This window comes from Gymnoscopelus microlampas (assembly GCF_963454915.1).
Source record: "Gymnoscopelus microlampas genome assembly, chromosome: 20".
NCBI lineage: Eukaryota > Metazoa > Chordata > Actinopteri > Myctophiformes > Myctophidae > Gymnoscopelus > Gymnoscopelus microlampas.
The window spans coordinates 38,601,974-38,621,687 of NC_139957.1; positions in this window are offsets into that span (position 1 = coordinate 38,601,974).

The following is a 19,714-nucleotide window of genomic DNA, read 5'->3' on the forward strand; positions in this document are numbered from 1 at the left end:
ATAGCTTCTTCCTTCAATCACCCCCCAATTGTTGTACACACCTGCGGGCGGCTGAATGGAACGCTTTCATTATTTAAAGGTTCATTACAAACGATCTTATTGTGTTATTGTGTTCTGTTCTTGGTGGTGGGGGGGGGGGGGGGAGTAAAAAAGAAACAAGTGGCTTGGCCTATTCGATATTATGATGAATATTATTGTGAGTTTGCAACACAGAAAATGTATACTGTAGCCTACACAAGCTTTTAAATACTATAATGAAAATATATATTCCCCCAAAATAGCCATGTGGCAATTCATTTAACAGCTCTATATGCTTTATAATTCCTAATGAACTCGTGCTGCCACAGTTGTTTTATATTAAACCAGGTCTATAGGCCTAGACATTAATTATCTCAAGAAGGACTATCTATAAATAACACGTTTTAAAATGCATGTATGCCGTAAAGGGCGATTAAACCACTATATTTTTTTGTCTTATTATGGAGTAAATATGATATAATAATAATAAAATAATATAGAGGCTACTCTGTGATATTTATATATATGCTATGGCTGATGCATAGGTGTTGCTTTAAACGGGTCATTGCGAATGCACTCATTTTCTGCTGATATAACTGCTACAGCCGTTATTCAAAGTCCATTCAAATGATTTCTACTCTTGTGGTAAAGATGTTCTTTAAATTAAGGAGCCCAATAGCCAGCAATAAAACAATAATATACAGTATATACTAGGCTATATTTGTCTTTCTAAATGCCCTCGCTGTTATAACGCTGTCTTCGTATAGTTAGCTATTAATGCATGTCATGGTCGTTACAATTGATAGTTTAATTCAACGCTTTATGTCCAAATGCCTGTTCATAGAAAGCAAACATTATCCAATTGTTGAGTTAAATATGCAATTGCCAAGAGCTGTCTGCGTGTATAATTTCGTTGACAATTCCTATAGCATTAGCGGATATATAGGCAAGATAATAATCACACATTTTAAATTAGATGACTTTGAATTGATGTTTATTTCTGTTTAATTAGGCATAAGAATAACCCACAAATCAAGCTGTATACAGCGCCCTCTTTCGGTATACCGTTGCGCAATTGCTTGTGTTGCTACTAGGCCCTTGTTTGTGTCGCTTTATCTACTGAAATCAAACATCTGTCAACATTGTGGAATCGACCGTTCTAAATCACGGGTCTTCAACAGGGGGTCCGGGACCCCTAGGGGGTCCTCAGAGTTACTTCAGGGGCTCGAAATCTTTGTGTGATATAGGATTTGTTCCCTTTTTTTTAACGTTAACCACTTACCCTAGCATCCCTTTCCTGAGGAGAACTTTAGCTTTAAAGTTCTTTAAAGCTTTTTTTAAAATAGCAGATTCACAAGCTCACAACGCCTGGCGCTGCCTGGAGCTTGTAGATCGACTATTTTTGGCAAAAAGGTTTGGTGTAGAGGGGAAAATGAGCAGACCAAGTAAAAAAACACTTTTATTGTATATAATATGTAGAGGGGGTCCCTGACTGCGTCATCTCTTTCTGAGCTATAGGGGGTCCTTGTCCTGTAAAACATTGAAGACCCCTTTTCTAAATGAAGCACAAGTAAGGCCTAGAAAACATCACAATATGACTAAAAACCAGGTGCGACTAAACAGCCCATCGTCAGGCCATTCATTGTCAGTTACAGTATTTATTTGTATTCCACAAACATTAAGGTGAGGCTACAGAACGGTGCCAGACGCGTGCCAGTAGTTGTGCATCTATTTGACTGCATATTTACGCAAGAGCATAACTATCAGTATAGAGGCCCATTAGTAAGGCAGAGTAAACCTGCCATGTTGACGAGGGACCAACACACTCTGCTTAACTTGGAAATGAGATCATGAGAATCTGTGTGTGTTTGAGGATTCACAGTAAAATAAATCCCCCTCGGTGTTCATTTAACTCCGAGGAGAGAGAGGAGAGTATACACCAGGCTACACATGGAACCAAATGACGGTCGGTTCCACTTGTTGTACTCTCTCTCGCTCTTCGGAGTAAAATTAATAGTAGATCATTTGAGTAGGGCTAATGGATTGATTGATTGATTGATTGATTGATTGATTGATTGATTGATTGATTGATTGCAGTTTGCAGAAAAAAGCACATGGAAGTGCAGTTCAATACAAGGTCAGCTATAAGAATAAAAAAAAACAAGAAAGCCATGTTTCCATTGGGGTCCTTTGTACTCAATTCATAGTGACATTAAATGACCGACAGATATACACTATGCAAAACATCATATAAACAGTTTAAAAATAAGAAAAACTAGTTCAACTACATATATAGATATGATGTTTTTGCATAGTATTGTATATTTGTCTGTCATTAAATGTTTTGATGAATTGAATACACAGGACCCCAATGGAAACAAGCCACAGTGCTTTCTTGGGTTTAATCCTTTTAGCATCCTTTTGTATAGAACTGTACTCTCTGTGTTTTTTTTTTTGCAAACTGTTAATAAAGTATTCAATCAATCAATCAATCAAAGAACTAACCGGGATTAGGCTACATAGATGGTCACTATATATGTGCACATGTTGATGTTTTGGTTATATTTAGCTTATACTTTATTGAACAAAAATAGGCCTATATTAAAACGATTAACATATTGACTATATGGAAACAGATAGAGCAATAGGCTTATGGCGTTAGTCAACTCTTTGGCTTTCAAATAAATCAGAAACAAAAAGGAATGTAATAGCTTATGCATATATGTATTTGAAAAAGATGGATTTGGTAAATGTTGGTTTGTTTGGCCATTGACTTGAGTCGAATTTTGATTTATCAAGCACTATAATAACATAATGAGGAGGAGACAAACTATAGTTATATCATTTAATACACATAGCCTAATTCAGGTCCTGGAGGTTAGAGTCACCATATATCGTAAACATTGTAAGATTGTCCCTGACCTGAATTACATCATGTTCCTGATGCAGACATGTTGCTAATTCTGTGGTTAATCATTAACATGGAGCATGCACTCCCTTCTCTGGGTGAAGGTCACATTTTGGATTTTGTCAAAAACAAAAAGTTAAGCGGTGCCGTTTCACCCTGTTTCATGCAGCACACAGCAAAGTCCTCCTCAGTGCCAGTGGAGCAAAACACATGCCCAGAGTTAAATTAGCACTATAGCAGGGCTGGGCAATATTATATGATGTTATGATATGAGACTATAATCTGGGATGGTATAAGTGTTGTCTTTTCCTAGTTAGGCTAATCACTTAAGCCTTATATTATATTTAAAACTATTGCTGATCTACAAGCTCACAATAATATTAGTTATTTATTGTTATAATTCTTCAAAAATTGAAAGGGAAATTGGTATTGTCCCAATACGATATTATCACAATATCGATATCGATGTATTTAGTCAAAAATGTTGCATGATATTTGATTTTCTTCATATCGCCAGGCCCTATTGCACCAATGATTGTATACTGTAGGCCTACTGTATATTCTCCATCATGCACGTCATTCTACGGACATTCTTCCAATAGTTATATGCAGAAGAGCCAAGGTTTGACTTAAAACAATTAGTAACTGTTTCAAGAGGGTTATGAGGTTGTGTCATGGTGGTGTGATATCCTTTCAGCCATATGAGGAATGACACACTATCCCTTCTTATATAGGCTGGAGTCTGAGAAATGATCATAACAATACAGCTACAATAAATGAAATAAAGAATAATAACTATAGGTGTTGCTATAGAACGTTTAATCGTGCACTTATTTTCAGGTCTCATAGTTATATGTGATTCATTAATGCATGGAGGAGAATGGATTTATCATGGATTCTTGAATTTCTAAGGACCTTTCATCTGAATTTGATGTAATTTCATTTTCGTTTTTTATTCCAGTCCTTCTTCCAAACATATTTGAGCTCAAACAACCAGGAAAATAGGTGCTGCCTTCAAAATAGTGAAAATTCATGTGCACACACACACACACACACACACACACACACACACACACACACACACACACACACACACACACACACACACACACACACACACACACACACATTTTATGTGTATAAAATTGAATTATATCATTTACTGATTATTATTAAAATAGGTTCAACACTATATTTTCTTCTTGTGCATAATCAGTCGAGGACAGAACTGTGTCACTGGACGTTATATCCTAAACTGTACACATTTGCACTTGTTACATTTCTGCCTGAACGGTAACCCTGGCTCTTATTGTAGAGTCAACATTTTACTGTTGATCAAAGCTTGTCTACTTTGTTAGCTACATCAACTGAATACTCAACAACTTCAACACTGCATTCTCTATAGATGTGTCACTTTGTTGATCAATTAGTCCCCATGATGGCAAGTGTTACATTTTACACATTCAGGTGTCATTTCTTAACTGATTATGATGTGAGAAAACATTAAACAATGTTTAATGAGTCAATAACTGAATCTGAAGAGAACCTTAAGTGGAAGTGTAACACCATCCAGGTGCAAAATGCAAAACCCTTAAAAATCAAACTACAAGGCCCTGTGTTCTGCCCTCCCACCCAAGGGACATTCTTGGGTGCCTGAGAGCTCCAGTGTGGGACTGGGTGCAGGGGAATGGAGATAGGGTGCTCCCTGCACTTTGAGAGAAAGGCGGGCCCTTCAAACATTCCATCAAACACCCAGGAGTTGTTGGCGAGAACGTGTTACTTTAAGCATCACTTTCAAAGTTAGGATTCTTTTTTTTTCTTCTTTCTCTCAGCTGTGTTTTTCAGCCGAGCTTTAAAGATTCACTTAAGATTTGACTCTTTAGTGAATCCCACAGCATGAGAGAGACAAAACGCCACAGGGCAAGGGGTTAAGCATGCAATTCGTCAAAATAAAATTAATAACGAGGGGCTTTTCTTTCGTGAAAAGCGATGGAGAGAGAAAAAAAAATGTTTGCTGCCAACCGGCCTGTGGTGATTGTAAACATTCCAGAGTCAGGCTGGAGTTTGGACCTGCCATTATCTGCCACAGCTGTGACAACTGCTGTTGGCTGCAGGTTTGTGGCTGGCGACACCATGTTTACCTGGAAATGAATCTGAAAAGCGGCTGGACTGGGAAGGCACACAACCCGGCTAAATAAAAACCATTGCAACTGGACGCGGTGGGTGGGAGGGAGGGGGGGGCCATAGTTATTGCACTGGGCCCATCTGGGTTGCGGTGCAAACACCAGACGTAAACGGGGCTAAGGACATCCTCAAACACGCACCTTTTGATATAGAGAGGAATGCAGTCGGGAATGCTACTTGATAGGTTTTATGTAGGCTGTATCTAGGGCCTTGCCCGGGTCAATACTTTTCCTCTTGTCATGTTAAAGGACCCTTACGTTGACCACTGCCCTCTCTCCGTTTATCAAACACGGTGACAGAATTATCTCTGCGGGACCACAGGGGAAGAAGGTGCACACACACACACACACAGAGGCTATGGGATCTGAAGGGATGCTCGGATCAGATGCCATTAAGGAATGCAGGCAGGCAGGCAGAAGGGGCAGACGAGGACAGGAAACGTCAAAGGAGAAAGGGTTTTAAGTGAGCAGAATAGAATATAAAGACTGTAAAAGTAATTGCATAGTTTCTTCAACGGGTCTTCTGGAAGAAAGTAACCATGTATAAGCTGCAGTAGCAACTAAAAGGAAGCTTGAAAGATTACTTCATTAATAGAACAATAAAGCAACATTTGAGAGCCTCAAGTCAGTATATGTGATATACTAAAGAAAATATAATGTAGAGGCTGTGTATGCTATATACAGGCCTGTTTGTAATGTGCCATGTGCCGTTCTAAGCCATGTGAATGGGAAGCGTATTGGGGCCAAAAGCTTTAATATCACATTGTTATTCATTAGTGGGCCAACTGCAGAGTCAATACACATTTAATCACAGACTGAAGACAATTAAACCAGGGGGACAGTTAGTGCTATGTTAATTAATGTTAATTAAAGTGACAGGCTCCCATGGGAAGCTGTGGTTCTAAATATCACTACAATCAGGCCTCTGCCATAATCCATGATGAGATATTGCTGTTCACACTCGGCCTCTCCATGCTGCTAGATCCCTGTCAGCGTTGACGAGAGGACAAACTTGGCCCCGGTGATTAAAAAGTTGTGTCACTGACGGCCCTTCTAATGATAAGATGCTTAAAACGAATGGGATTTGTAGTGATCCCCGCGGGGAAATGACTTCTCTGCATTTGACCCATCCTATTAGGAGCAGAGCCCGACCGATATATCGGTGTGGCCGATATGTTATTGGCCTTTATTTAATTAGGGAAGACCTGATTACAACATGATCACAACATATACAAAAAAACAATACCATTTGAAATAAAGTGCAATACATATAATGAACAACATTAAAAACATATATAACAATGCAGATACATAAGGTGCAGTAATGCATACTCAAGTAGTACCCTGAATCATATATCGGTCAGATTTATTTTTAAAAAGACAAAAAATAGCTGTTATAGGCCTACGGATCTACAATTTTTCAAAGTTTTTGGATTTTGGGGCTTAAGTGGATAAATGAAATACATTTACTTGTTTCCTTGTTCATTGTATAGTTAAAGATAAAGGTTCTTTTCATACTGTATATTGAAGTTATATATTGAAGTGTAACACTAAGTCAGTCATATGCTGGTTGGTAAGACAAGCAGAGAATTGAAAACTCATATTGCTGAACATAGAAGCACTATTTGGATGTAAAATGTGAACTATCCTTTGGGGCATTAGAAATTGTGTATTCTTTTTTCCAACTGTATACTGCATGATTTTAAATCACATGCATGTCATTTGATGGATTAGCTGACTGACTGTTGTCACAGACACTGATTTGGGGGGATTGATCCTCATCAGGTATGTCTTTGTCGGGGTGGCCCATACACCTTTTTCCTCTTTTTAAAGTTTGTTCCCAGAAGTCAGCACATCACCTTCTATAATATGTTACTATATCTACTGTATATTGAAGTTAACATAAATGTTTTATGTTTTGTTCTTCTTTTTCTATTACGTAGTTACATTTGCAGCCACACTGCAGTTAACAGGTTTAGTGCCTTGCACAGAAAAGCCTGGGGGAGCCACAGGGATCAAACCATGGACCTTCCGGTTGGTTCCCAAACGCCTGCTGTACTTCCTGAGCCACTGCTGTGGTCCACAACTATTTGGTAGGCCTACAGTGTACACCTTGTGTCTATGACAGTTAAACACTTAATCCCTTATCTCCATATTCTAATGCTTTGTGTTTTTTCCCCGTAAATTAACGCCCTACTTGATCATACTACAGCGTCACACAAACGCATCAAAAGTAGCAGATCTACAAGCTCGAAACGCGCCGCGTTGAGCTTGCAGATCTGCTACTTTTGCTGTTTTGAATTTGAATCTTGAAAACTAACAGTTTTGGACATATGAGGTTTCCACCCGACAGAGACGAGATGACCGGGGTCCCCCAGGGGTCTATACTTGGTCCACTCCTTTTTTCATTCTACACCAAAGTCTTTTCGCCCCAAAATAGCTGATCTACAGATTGCCGATCTTGTAGATCGGCCAATTTTCACCGAAAGTTCACCTATTTTTGCCCAGAATTGGGACGCTATAGGGTTTTAAGTAACCTTGCATCACCAGTCTTTCCACCTCAAGTGGTTAACAAGTTATTTTATATACGGTAGACTTTTCAGTCCTTTATCATCAAATATTCTATTCCTCATTTGCTATTGATATGAAGATGCACATTTTAACCCTATATACACACCGCAGTTCTTCATAATTCAAGTGATCTGTCACACTTGATCCTTTTTGCTGAACCAGTGGTTCTCAAACGTCTTCATGTCAAGGACCCCCAAAATGATATATATTTTGCTGCGGACCCCCATCTGAAAAATATTTTGTGCCAGAGACCTCCAGAAGCAAAGATTTAAGTAAAAAAATGTTTTAATATATTTTATATTCAAAGATTTGCACACATTTTCACGATGTTCAGCAGATCTACAAGCTAAACCTAACCCTATTTTTGAATAGCCAAAGCGTAAAATATGGTTAAAGTGGTTAAAATTGTGATGCTATATTAACACATTTTGCTGGGGACCCACTGGTACCCCCCCCAAGGACCCTTGGGGGTCCCCGGACCCCACTTTGAGAACCAATGTTTTAAACAACACAACGCAGGGCATTCTCATATCTCATATCCACTGAGCTGCATCCATCTCTGAGAAAAACACTCACATCTCTGTTCTACATCTTGCAGGCTTTTAGTTCATTTTCTTTTTCCATCATTCAGGCAGTCAGTCACTCAGCAGTCAGTCAGTCAGTCAGTCAGGCACAGGCAAGCAGACAGACAGACAGACAGACAGACAGGAAGGCTGTCAGGCAGGCAGTCGGTCAGATATCTGCTACTGCTTATCAGTATAGTGGCCTGACCCCCAGGGGTCCTTGGAGGAGTGAAGAATGAGAAGTAGTTTAATGTCTAGTAGTAGTATAATCAAATTCACTTGAAATTGTTACAATACAAAAATACAAACACACACACACACACACACACACACACACACACACACACACACACACACACACACACACACACACACACACACGTACGTATTTCATGTCAGGACAGTATGATTTGACGTGGGGGTCCATTGGGGGTCCGTGACGTGAAACAGGTTCTTCTTCTAGACCAGTGGTTCTCAACCTTTTCAGGCCGCGACCCCCTAAAATATTCATATTCTAACTGGGGACCCCCTCAATATAATCATATTTGAACTGGGCACCCCCCCCCCCCCCCCCCCACCCTGACAAACATTACATTTAGTTTGACTCGGTTCCACAGATAAATATTGTGAAAATAGCAGATGTACAAGCTCACAACGCCTCAAGTTGCGAGGCGTTGTGAGCTTGTAGATCATTTTTCAAAATCTTTCTGCCTCTTTCTTATATTATTATTTGACAATTTGGCCAATGCTTTACCAGTTTTTATAGTATAGTCTGTTGATTACTTAAATTGGCACTTTACTGTCATCTTGTGAGGACCCCCCTGGGGGTCCGGACCCACAGATTGGGAACCACTGTTCTAGACGTCTGTGGTCGTCCTTCCTGTATGGACCCAGTGACCATCCATCCATCCATATGCAGATGGCTCATTTGTAGTGTTTACAGAGGAGCATTGAAGGGACTGACAACCCCTCAAGGGGGCTGAAAGGGAAGGGTTGTCTACGTGGCCCCCAGGAGCCCGGTGGTAAAGCCTGTCCTACGCGGCAACAACATGAGTGTCCAATCTGTGTTTACTTACCCGCGGACACCCCTTGGCAAAAAAAAGTCCTGGGCTACGCCCGTAAATCGTGCCTTTTTTACTGGCCCCGACAGCTAACAGGCCATTGGGACACAGAGGTCCAATGACACAGCCACTCAACAGATTAGCACCTCATCAGCCTCCTGCTGCTTCCAACAAATATGGTCCCGGCCTTTTCCATGAAACACAATGGAGCTGCCACCGCTAAACAGACCCCCGCCAGGAGTAGAGCCCCCCCTGCCCCCTCCCTCCCCTCCCCTCCCGTCCCCCAGCACCACAAAACTTCCTGGTCTGTCCTAGTGGCCCCACAGCCAGTGTTGCCAGGTCTGCTTATTATAATTTCCCCCCCAAGATTTTATTTGAAAATAGCATGTCTACAAGCTCACAACGCGTCGCATTGCGACGCGTTGTGAGCTTGTAGACATGCTATTTTCACATAGCTGATGTATATGTTTTAAAGTGCTCATGTGGCCCATATAGTCGCTTCTTTTGGGCTTGTTTTCCTAGACCCCGGTTGCTTGTTTCTCTCACAGAATCTGGCAACACGGCCCACAGCTGCATCAGGGGGGGGCCCTTCACCCCAGCCCCCATGGCCCACCCCGACACCAATTGGCAAGATGTGTGTGTTTCAGGTGAGCAAATATTGCCACTTGCCTGAGAGTTCAATGGCCAACCCTTTCAGAGTGGTTGCGTATTGCGGCCCTGGAAGGGGTTACGTATGGTCCCACACACAGCAACCGGTCCTATAGGACGAGGGCAGGGGAATTTTCGCCAGACACAGCTGGGAGTCATCAAATCAAACATACCCTTATAGCCCATTCTACATTTTCCCAGACCAGGGAATCTGTCTGTCTCCCCGCTTTCATTTATTTCCCCTTCTCACGACAAAAGAATGAGTGGATGTCCTTGACAGACTACCTATTATCCCCCCCCCCTCACACACATACGCACGCACACACACGCACGCACGCACGCACGCACGCACGCATGCGGCCTGCAGACTGGAACCCGAACCTTAAAAAAAAAAAAAAAAAAAAAAAAGCATAATTGCTTCCTACCCCAAGTGGTCTTAAAACCAAATGAAGGGCTCAGGGGTTTCTTTATTGTTGCTATATCTTGTTACTGTATTAGTACATGAGCGTACGTTTATTTTGTTATGGTTCCTCACATGTGAGGATCGAGGAATGGGGACACTTGAACAATTCCATGCATCAGACAGGTAAACTGGCAGGGGACTTTGACAGTGATATTGTCCTTCTGCACGAGGAGACCGTCATTTTTCGATTCTTTATTTCATTATGTTAAATATTTTCTGTACTGTAAATGTTGCATCAAGTCCATGCATGGAAAAATCCATGAAATTCATGCACTAATTCATTAATTGAACATTTTTAAGGACATATCAGTCACCAGAAGCAGGGAGTCCAGGGATGTGTGTTTTCTAACACTGTTAACGTGGAGCTTGAAGTCGAATGGACTTATATAGGAGGGAGGCGTGTCTGATCAAATTAATATGAAATATATATTTTTTAATAACTTAAAAACTGCGGTCTGGGGGGTGCACACAAAAGCCAGGGTAGACATGAAAATGACCCCGGAAGACAAGTGTTTTAAAATGAAATACCCCTTTAAACTTTATACTTAGGTCCCCCAGGGCCCTAACCCTCGGTCTACTCTGCTCCTTTTTCCCCCTCCACTTAACTCTCTTAGCCGGAAATAGCCGATCTACAAGCTCATACCGCACCGCAAACGACACGTTCTGAGCTTGTAGATCGGGTATTTTCGGAGGATGTCCCCAGAATAGGGACACTAGTTTTCATTGTGGTTAAAGTTGATCTTGTCAGCCACTTGCCATGTTTGGGACACCTTTGTTTCCAATACACAAAGTCTACACAGTCTAAATGTCCTCTGTAGTTGCATTCACTTGTCACCAGGTCCTTAATGTGGAAAGAACAGATAGGGCAGAATAAATGGCGTGCTGAGAGATTGCATTAGTGATTTAATAGAGATATGGAGTTTCTCTGGTACCTCTGTCCTCAGAGCAAGGACACAGTGAGAACACACACCACCAGAAAACTGTTGTACATATATCATTGATTGAAACATTTATTTTAATTATTATATTTTAAGTACAGAAGTACCCTGTAAATACATACAAATTATACATAAGACAAACAACAAAAAACATTAAAATGTACACGTAATAAAAGTAACATAAAATAACATAAAATAACACATTTATACATGGTTGCTGTCAGGCAGAAACCTCTTATCTCCATATTCTAACTTTTTGTGTTTTTTTGGGGTTTGAGCTTGTAGATCTGCTACTTTTGCTATTATGTAATTTGAATCCTGAAAAGTAACAGTTTTGCACGTATGAGGTTTCCACCCGACAGAGACAATATGAGACCAAGAGCTTAAGAAGATTATAGTTTGGAAAGATATAGTGCAAGTTCAGCAGTTTTAAAACTTTGTACACACAGGATGCTACTTCCTGAACTCAAGTAACGACCAACCCGTTGACGGGTACAAAATGCAATGACGGGTTCTGAAACGTCCATAAAACAGAGGCTGAGGCGTATAAAATGTCACCATAATATATTTGTTTTAAATATAATATACTACACTGGCCGTATAGTAGCCTGCTGTCATGAAAGAAGCTATAGATATATTTATAAAGAAGGCACACATTTTTAGGATTGAGCAACATTTTTAGATTTGCTATGTGAGATCGGAACTTGATCAGGGACAAAGGTTGACAGACCAACAGCAGAATGTCACACAAGTCTTTGCTGAAATAATCCTGGTCCGGTGGTAGATGAAGGCAAACAAGCAAGATTTGTGAGCTGTTGTGGCAGGAGAAGGATGTCAATTACAATACTAATCATAATGTGTGTTCCTACACTATCTGCATTGTAATGGTCTTGGTACATAGAACTTTATTGTTCACACATTACTTTATTCTATTTTAATTGTACATGCATACATTTCTTAAGTTTGTTTTACTTCACGCTTGCTTTGGCAATGTAAATGTATTTGTGTTTCCCCTGCCAGTAAAGACCCTTTGAATTGAGCTGCATTGAATTGACCCAGTCAGTGTATCTGAATCAGAATCAGCTTTAATTGTCACATCACAGGTGTACAGATGTAAAGAGTCGTGGAATTAGTCTTCGTACAAAGCTCCCATCATGTGCAGTTTTCAGGAAAGGTAAGAAGCGTATAGACCAGTGGTTTTCAACCTTTTTCATGCCAAGGACCCCTAAATTTATATGTATTTGGCCGCGGACCCCCATCTGAAAATGTTGTGCCAGGGACCCCCAGAAGCAAAGATTTGAGTTAAAATGTTCGCTTCAAAAAATATATATATTCAAAGACATGCACACATTTTCACTCGGTGCCGCGATATGAGCTTGTATATCTGCTATTTTTGAATAGCCAAAGCTAAGTGGTTAAAAATGATTGTGACGCTATGTTAACTAATCTCGCTGGGTACCCCCTGGTACTCCCTCAAGGACCACTGGTGGTCCCCGGACCACTTGAAAACCACTGGATATAGACAGCATGAAAACAGGTCAGATATCCAAATATTCCCGATATGAGAGTATCAGTGTGATCGTGTATCGCACTGGAGGGTGATACGGCGATGAACCGGGACCACCTCGCTCTATCCTGGAAGTCAAACAGAGTGTGTGTGGGTTAGCCTCCCTCTCTATCCTGGGAGGCCATCCCTCTGCCATCACAGAGAAATAGAACTGGCTCACAGAGCAAACAAGATCTCCTCCTCATCTCTCCCTCAAGCCCAGACCATCAACCTCGTCTGAGAGATGGGTTTCTCTCTGTTGTTCTGTTTGTTTGCTTGCTTGCTTGCTTGTTTGGTCTGGAGCTCATGGATACCCAGCATGGAGGAGGTGGAGAGAGGAGTAACAGAGGGGTAAAGGATGGAGTGGAGGGGAGGGGGGGGGGGGGGTGTATAGGACATGGACCCCCCCTGGAGGGAGGCCTGCAGAGAGGCTATTGAGCCAAGCCGTAGCGCCAGTACAGCAATACACAAGGATGCTGTGATCAGATCACGTGCCTCTGATCCTTCGACGTATGTTGTTTCTGACATAGTGGTGGAAAAAGTAAGTAAGTAAAACTCCGTAATTCAAAGTATTGGCATCAAACTGTACTTAAAGTACCAAAAGTAAAAGTACTCATTGTGCAGAATGACCCATATCACAAGTAAAAAATGTATAAACATCTTTTGAAAATAGCAGATCTATAAGTAGATCGGCTATTTTCAAATGGCCGAAATGTATATAGGGTCGAAGTGGTTAATGTATGTTTTGTGATAATAATCTAAATCTGCAAAGTAACTAGTAACTAAACTAAACCGGTCAAATAATTATAGTGGAGTAAAAGTACAATATTTGCCTCTGAGATGTAGTGGAGTAGAAGTAAAAGTATTGAAAATGGGAAATACTCCAGTAAAGTAAAAAATCCTCAAAGGTGTACTTAAGTACAGTACTTAAGTAAATATACTTAGTTATTTTACACCACTGGTTGTTTCTGACATACTGTACAGTACATCTGATTGCACAGCTTTGTTATGGTGCACAATAACATCTGGAGAGTTTAAGCTGCACTGTGTAAATTTCCCGTTCTACCCCAGATTTGAACCCTATATACGCAAGTGCTGAAATATTTACCATTGAGCTAATAGAGCCTGCCTGCTTGCTCAGGAGATAAATTGAATCTGGACCATCGGGTCAAAATTTGTGTCAGATCCTGTGTCTAGGTGAGACATGACCTTTGACACGAAATGACATGATCTAAATGTCTCAATAGAAGAGCAGGGAGACCAAATACAACCACCCCAATTGTATACGTTTTATTGTATTAACATACTATACCATACAGATTGGACAACATTTCATTTTATCAATTCAAAAAAGTTAGTGCCGCTTTAAGTTAACTCTGAAAGTGTAAAAATGTACCTATAAGGGTTAATTAACTTTTTAACCCTATGCTGGGGTGAATATGTCGCGAAAATAGCGGAAAAGGTTGTAGATTGGCTATTTTCAACAAAGAGCTTTGGTGTAGAGGGAAAAAGGAGGAAGCCTATAGCCTAGTATAGAGCCCTGGGGGACTCCAGTCAACTAATATAGGGTTTAAGAGGTTAGGGGTCAAATTAACAGACCAGATTTTAGTGTGTAGTGTGTGCATTGAATGTATGGATGAAGAATAAATATACTGTACACTGCAGTTCAGTGTACGGAAGACCATTTTATCGGTTAATGTCCATATTGTCCACATGTTAAGCGCTTTGATGGGTCAGGTAATGTTTGAACATAGAGTGTATCTGAGCTCCCAGTGATAACATCTGATGGACTGTCTGTGTGAGAAATCCTTGATGATCATCACCACATGATGAGTACATTTATAATGTTGTTTCACCAAGCACGTTTCTGAACTCTAGAGGCTCATCTGAAGCTTTTAAGTCTATGTAGTGACACCTTGTGGCAACTCAGAGAACTACTTTTGAAAGAGACTGAAATTGATAGACCATTTTATATGATTAATTTGAACAATGCCTGCATTCCTGCAATAACAATATTTAGACTTTTTAGAGCTACAATGTGAGCTCAAACATCCACTTGAAAGCTGAATTTACCTTGATAGCGAAAATGGCTTAGTATATTTATGCCTTATATCATGTGTCTCCCATACTGCACACCAGGGGTGGGCAACCAACTCTTTTTGATCTACCAGGTGATCAGATTGTGATGTTCAGGTGATAAATTGAGCTGATCAAAAACAAAGATGTTATGCCGAGGGAAAACCAAATTAACTTTTTTTGTGATTTGATTCTACCAATATGCATCGCAATCACAAAAGCGCCACTGGATCATTTTTTAGGCCTAAAATTGGCGTCAGGTATTATAGATTACTAATCTCCTTGTGTTTCCTTGGTGTGTGCTGTTGATGAACTTGTGACACTGTTGTTGTGTGGACTATATGTTTTACTTGGGGCTGAAATTAACTCCTGCAACTCAAGCCTGTCTGCCTGCCTGCCCCACATACCGGCGTAGGCCTCCTCAAAGATGTCAACAAATACTGTAGCATTAGTCGTCATGTAAGGCTCAGGTGGTTAGATTCTGGTTAGTGTCACCAGTGCAATTAAGTTTGCACTGGTTCTCAGGCTGCTCACATCTAGTCCTATGTCCCATATGTGTGCTATTTGTTTTTTTTGGTATGATTATTCTCATGCCAGACCCCTGAACGAGTTTGGTACGGATTGGAGCAACGGTGTGCCATGTGGCCCCTTGGAGCACCTCTGGGCCATGGTGCACACGTGGCCCCTGGTGTGACTATTGTCATGGCAGGCTCCTGATTCTGAAGAGCATTTGTGCCAAGTTTGGTGCAGCATTATTATAGTTAACAAAATAATGTAATTTTAATATTTCAAATGTAGTTTTCATTTCAGTAAGAGAGGTGTTCAAACTCTTCACTAGCATCAAAGACAAGCATGCAAATGGGGATTTGAATCCTGGATTTGAGTCCTGGACTCTTCCTCGCCACTGCTGTGGAGTCTGGCTCTCATGGGGAGTCACACACACCTACACACCTGTACGAATAAGATAATTGTGTATTGAGGAGTTTTCTTTAACTGTGCTTGTTTCACTATATTCATTAGCCATCAATGGATGATATCTATTGGGAATAAGGTCATATCAATGGGGATAACAGAAGGTGTATGTGATCACGTGTTTATCTGTAGCTGGCGGTCGTTATCTGTAGCTAGCTGCACAGTTTGACCGCTTTAGTAAATCCGAGACTCCTTGGACCATGTCATTCACTCATCTCTCCATCGCAGATTATTGCTCTCAGGAGAACCTGGTCCCCTGTCGTCAGCCTCCAGCACAGAGGTACGCCCAGGCAAGGATAACTTTTATTACAGTTTGTAAAAGTGACAGCTTCATGCTCATTGTCTGATGAGACTTTACTGTCGAAATGTAAGTCAGTGTGAATGCTAATGTGCATTCATTATCATCATCAATGTATGATTATTTGTCTAATTGTTTGTTTTTAACGTCACCTTTTCTTCAATAAAGCCCTGCCAACTACATCATATGGCCTGTTCCTTGGAGGAGTTGATGCAAAAAGGAGTTTAGCTTGTTATTAATTCAGTTCCTACTTTGACACAATGGTATATGAGAAAAGTCATACTAAACTCATACTGTGTCATAAAAAATTAAGCCATACAATACTTTAGTATAAACAAAATGCCATACAGTCCTGTCGTTAAAAAAATACTTTGTTCTTGTCAGCCTAAATTGTTCACAGCACAGCTATCTATTTTTATATTTAATTCTTGTGACAACCCTGGGGTTGTCAGGGTAACTGGTGTGGTTGTCATGGTTACTAACCATGTGTCATGTGTTTCAGAATGATTGGAGGGCGGAGTGTGTCATCAGTGGAGATCTGGCCCACCTGGATTGTCCTCTATAAAACAGGTGGCTGGACTCCGCTCTTCTCCTCTTTCTCACCATGAAGCTCACTGTGAGCACTCCAGCCTTTTGGATTTTGGTTGTGAAAGGACAAGACCACTTTGGTAGATGTTTGGGTTGTGTAGTTACCTTGCCTTGATGTAACTCCACAGGTAAACAAGAAATCTAAAATCATTGCTCAATTGAATAGAAATTGATAATTAAAAATATGCTTACATTGTATGGTAAAACAGCTCTCAAAGTCACGCTTTTAGCACATAAACGAACACAAACAAAGCGATTCAGTCAATATAGAACATCACCAAACCCAGTACTGTTTTTTTTTTTTCTATAAAAATGTCAACTTCCTGCTGATTTTACTATTTGAAGATCCGAATCCTGATCTGTGGATCCAGTCCGGGTTTTCTTTTTAATAAAAATGGTAAAATAAACAGGATGTTAGCCTTAAAAAACAAACGGTACTGGGTTTGGTGATGTTTCATATTGTCTGAATCAACTTTATTTGCATTCGTTTGTGCTAAAAGAGTGACTTTGAGAGCTGTTTCAGCATACAATGTAATTCAATGAGCATATTTTGGATTATCAATGGAGCATTATTTTAGATTTCTTGACCACTCTTGGCCTTGAAAATTTCAAAGTACAACAACACTGAAGTATGTGACGACTGGGATTTGGACATGGAACCTCTGTGCTGAGAGTCCAACCTTTAGACCACTACTCCATCTCTCCACCATACTGAACAGGTCTCTTCGTGGTTTTGACTTGCTCTCTTGTATTTTGGCCATGAAAATTTCAAAGGATAACAACACTGAAGTATGTGACGACTGGGATTTGAACATGGAACCTCTGTGCTGAGAGTCCAACCTTTAGACCACTATTCCATCTCTCCACCATGCCAAGCAGGTCTCTTTGTGGTTTTGACTTGCTCTTTTGTATTTTGGCCATGAAAATAAACACACATTAATGTTATAATGTTGTGTTTGTTCACATGATACAGACAGCTAGCCTTATTAGCTCTAACAACCCACATGAAATAAATGACACAATATTATTAAAAAAGTTCAGATAGGTGTGATATATTTTGCCATAACCACCTGGTTTTACTGTGTGGAAACACTGCATCCCCGTACACCGGGGGTAACAGAGTACATCGATGAGTATGTGCTTCAGTGCCTAGGCGGGACTTGAACCTGCTTTGGCCTTGTATACAAGGTCGCCTAGGTATCCACGCAGGAACTCGCTTGCCTATGGCACCTCCACACATTTCCACATGTTTCTTTAGTGCTTTTAAATGTGGCGTTGAAAACATGCTTCAGATTAAAGAAGAACCACTGTAACCCCCACTGTCCCTTCACTTCCTTAATTACTGTAACAAAATACTTATCAAAATATGCAGTTACAATGATTTAGTGTAGCTTAGATATTTCAATGTTTATGGGAAAAAAAACTTTGTGATGAATCTATTCTATTTGGCTGTTCCATAGTCACCTCAATAGCTCACTGTGAAAAGACGCTCTCTGCATGTCTTGAAGGACCTGGGTTCAAGTCCTACAAAGAACAATTCTACATTTTGAAGAATCTTGACGTTTTAAACAAATCCTTATTATAGCCACCCCAGCACAATCTTTTCAGATGGAGGTCTGCGGCCAATACGTATCAATTTTAGTGATAGTTTTCACTTTTAATGCTAGATTTCTTCCACTACACAGGACTAGTATAGTATCCCTACTGGTGTAAGGGACAATAACATGGTATACAGTGAAATCGATTCAATCTGAAGCATCAAACTAAAGTTCAGCGGCTCACTGAGTAATGGTACTTGCTTAAAGAACGTGAGGTTGCAAGTTCAAATCCCGGTTCTGACAATGTGTTAAGGTGTATCCAACAACTTGACAATTTATTTGGAACACTTTTTTTTTCTTTTAAGTTTTAAATATAAATCTTTCATATGGGAGGTCCTGGCACTACATCTTTTCACATGGGCGTCCACGGCCATATACATTTTGGGGGTCCTTGTCATGAATATGTTTGAGAACCACTGTCTGTGACTACAGAGATAGCCATAGCTGAATGGGTAGAGTGGCTGTCCCACCCCAGCAGTATGTCTGGGTGTCATTTCCTCTGAGAAGGTGTGGGGAAAGGGACTTTAGATGCAGCTGCACTGTTGCAGATGGCTTTGAACTATACAGTACATTAAAACACAAGCATGTTGTGGTTGAAAAAAAGTAAATATTTACACCCAGTAGCCTGAGTTAACTCAGTTACTACGTATAAAGTAAGTTTGAATCAGGCTTAACTCCGTTTTAACCATTTATTTTGTGGGACCAGGAGAATCCTAACTTTTCAAAATCTATTCTTATATACTTGTGGGGACATTACCTTACCTGTATCTATTGATTACCTGGAGATGTTTCATGTTATCAACTGAAGAATTGAGTACATTCAGGTTCAAAACAAGAGATTGTTCCTGTGCTGCATCATATTTTACACAGGGTTATGTCACAGGGACGTCGGGCCCATTCCACCCAACATTTCAGGTCAACATACAACAGGACATAAGGTGAATAAAGCAGCAGGGCACCGCAGGGGCTTGAACCCTGTCCCGGTAAACCAGGAGTACCGTCTACCAGCGCCTGTTTGCTGTTTAACACCATGTTCTTCCTTGCATGTGAATAGAGTTTTTACATCACAGAACATGTAAGAAAAGAAAAGTGTTTGCAGCGGCTTGATAAAGCAGTGGTCAAAATTTGCTTGAGTAAAAGTACAAAAGTATTGGTATCAAAATGTACATCAGTGGTTCTCAGACCATCTCAAATATGTTGTTCCAGGAATCCCCCAGAAGCAAAGATTTGAGTTACAAATGTTCGCTTCAAAAATATATATTTTCAAAGGTTTGCACAAATGT